Source organism: Macrobrachium nipponense, chromosome 44 (assembly GCF_015104395.2).
Source record: "Macrobrachium nipponense isolate FS-2020 chromosome 44, ASM1510439v2, whole genome shotgun sequence".
NCBI classification, from domain to species: Eukaryota; Metazoa; Arthropoda; class Malacostraca; order Decapoda; family Palaemonidae; genus Macrobrachium; species Macrobrachium nipponense.
The window spans coordinates 28,838,193-28,841,204 of NC_087221.1; the positions used below are offsets into that span (position 1 = coordinate 28,838,193).

Consider the following 3,012-nt stretch of genomic DNA (forward strand, 5'->3'; position numbering starts at 1 on the left):
ACAAGCCAACCAAAAATGCAAGATAAATCACATGCAAAGGAACTTTAATCAATTATACATAAATAAGAAAAAAATAACCCAGAAAATAATATTGCACACATAAAAATTGTAAACCAAAAAAAAATAAAAAAATAACATACAAGCAAACCAAAATTGCATGATGAATTACATGCAAATAAACTCTAATTTAATTATAAATATGAAAAAAACATACTAAAAAAAGGTTTTCTTCAAGAATTAAATACATAGTGCAAACATAAGAATAACTATTAAATTATATATATATATATATATATATATATATATATATATATATATATATCTATCTATATATATATATATATATAAAATTTTTATAATTTATTTTCTTATTTAATTGTATTTCAGAACTGACCACTTATTGGGGAAAAAATATTTGTTTTGATCTCTTAAAAAAATTTATTCATGGTAACATCTTACCATTTGATTTTATGTTTGTGAATGTTGGTTCTCCTTCTTCATGTAACCCTAATTGTATGGTCTCATACTGTATTTCAGGCTTTTGTAAATTATCATTTCCATTGAGAATGCTACAATCAACATCATCATTAGTAGTAGTTGTAGTAGTAGCAGCAGTAGGAGGAGGGGTAGTAGTAGTAGCAGTATTAGTAGCAAATGTAGGTCTAGCAGTCATAATAGTTGTAGTAGGACTAACACTTGTAGCAATACAACTAATATTGTCCATAATGCTTGTTACTGTGACATTACTGTACACTTCACTGCCAGTATCCTTTGGATAACCATCAGTAAATTCTGGAAACGCAAATAATATGAAATGAAACAAATGCCATATTATACTTTATCATTTGGCTGGTAAAATCATAAGTATTTTATGCATAAATATATACAAAAACACTACTAAACAAAATTTTCTTACCAATATCTGATTGAAAATTTTCACTTAATTCAATATTTTCACAATCTTCTTTGGAATTTTCCCTGGTCAGTTGATAATGAACCCTATACAGAGCCGTAATACAACTATTAGTCTAACACTTTTTCACTGAAGACAAAGTGAATATATATGTAGCATAATATAGCAAAATCTTAAAGGTCAATCTTTACCATCTATATGAATTCTAGTTAGTAAAAGCAAAACTGTCATATCTACCAAAAGCATAGACCATTTACCATGTTTCAAGGATGAAGCTCTTATCTCAGATAATCTATTTCAGAAGCAGGAATGGTACCTACAATATTTCGAATAATTGAATGGCACTTACATTAGAAAATCTAAACAATATTTAAAACTGCACATCATAACCACCATTATTCAAAGTGTTGCCACCATTCTGTGTGGAAAGTTCAGCAACCAGTTTGATTTAATTGTGGTGGTGTAAATCTTTGAGTATCATGGTACCTACAATATTTAGAATAATTGTGATGCAAACTTCCCATTACAGAAAATTCAAACATATACACTGCCACCTCAAATACACCAATTCAAGGTTGTGCACATTCTCGTGTGGATAAGTCAGCAACCAGTTTGATGTATAATTTGCTTGGTGGTGTAAATCTATTGATGTATCATGGTACCTACAATATTTAGAATAATTGTGATGCACTTACCATTACAGAAAATCTAAACATATACAAACTGCCACATCAAAATACACACCATATTCAAGGTTGTGCACATTCTCGTGTGGATAAGTCAGCAACCAGTTTGAGTATAATTTGCTTGGTGGTGTAAATCTATTGATGTATCATGGTACCTATATTTAGAATAATTGTGATGCACTTACCATTACAGAAAATCTAAACATATACAAACTGCACATCAAATACACACCATATTCAAGGTTGTGCACATTCTCGTGTGGATAAGTCAGCAACCAGTTTGATGTATAATTTGCTTGGTGGTGTAAATCTATTGATGTATCTGAAAATATGTATTTCAACAATAAGTGCATTATACAAAATATATGTATATAAATATATACACAAAAATATAGCACACAAAAAATCATTTTACAAATTTATGTTACTGCAGTTATATAAATTATTAAAGACATACATGCATATATGAATAGATATATCCAAAATTGCACATGGAAAAAAATATAAATAGGATGAAACAAAGAATGCCATGAAGGAAAAAGAAAGGTGAGAATACTGGCAAGTGCTTTCTGTGTACTTTATTCTGATCAGAATAAAGTACGGGCAAAACAAAGGGTCTTGCGAGCATACTCACTTTCATTTTCCTTTGTAGCATACCCACATGTAAAAAGGCATCTAACCTTTATGTGGCTACAATTAAATCGGCATCTTTCAATAACTCACTTGTCTTTATAGGGTCAATATCTGATCTGGTGCAGCTAGTAGAACCTGTAATGTGTAATAGATGCAGGCTTTTTATGTAGAAAAATATGTCTCACAGATAAAAAATCAGTTGATAATATTGTAATGACTAAACACATAAATAAAATAGATAACATATACCTTCTACATGTTGATCTGGGCAGGCATTGTGGCAAAGTTTGTCAGAAGCTGGATGAAGGTAATTTTTGGTGGAAAAATGCCCGCTGCAGACACAATAGCTTGAATTTAGTTGTCGTGAGGTTTTTTGCCTCAACTCCTGAATTTGGATGAGGTTCTTCCATATCAAGCATCTAGGTGATATAATACTACATGCTATGCCATCCTGTTTCACCAGCATACAAAAAAACATTCTACAATTCTATAGTTTTGACTTATAGCATGTTGCAGAGAAAATCCAATCACTCTTGAACGTATCACTTTAAAAGTTAGGTTAGGTTAGGTTAGGTTGGGATAGGTTACATTAAGCAATGTCAGGTAACTTTTTGTGGGAATCACATTGAGATTATTTTTGAAAAAATCCTATAGCTATTTTCGGTGCTACAGCCAACATATTTCCTTGGCTGTGACTCAGCTACTTTTTAGACTTTAGGGAACTTGGGAAAATGCGCTCTTGCTATTTTCTAGAACTTTCTGCAAGGTTAGTTTCTTTTC

The 3,012-nt window shown here is 30.8% G+C and overlaps 1 long non-coding RNA gene across 1 annotated transcript; it reads right to left on the reverse strand.

Annotated features, from left to right (window-relative positions):
* Nucleotides 1-1,811: 1,811 nt before the first annotated feature.
* Nucleotides 1,812-2,533, reverse strand: LOC135203845 (uncharacterized). Its single transcript, XR_010312047.1, has 3 exons — nucleotides 2,482-2,533; nucleotides 2,323-2,367; nucleotides 1,812-1,921 (listed from the first exon to the last, which is right to left on the reverse strand). It is a non-coding gene; the product is annotated as an uncharacterized LOC135203845 (long non-coding RNA).
* Between the last annotated feature and the right edge of the window lie 479 nt (nucleotides 2,534-3,012).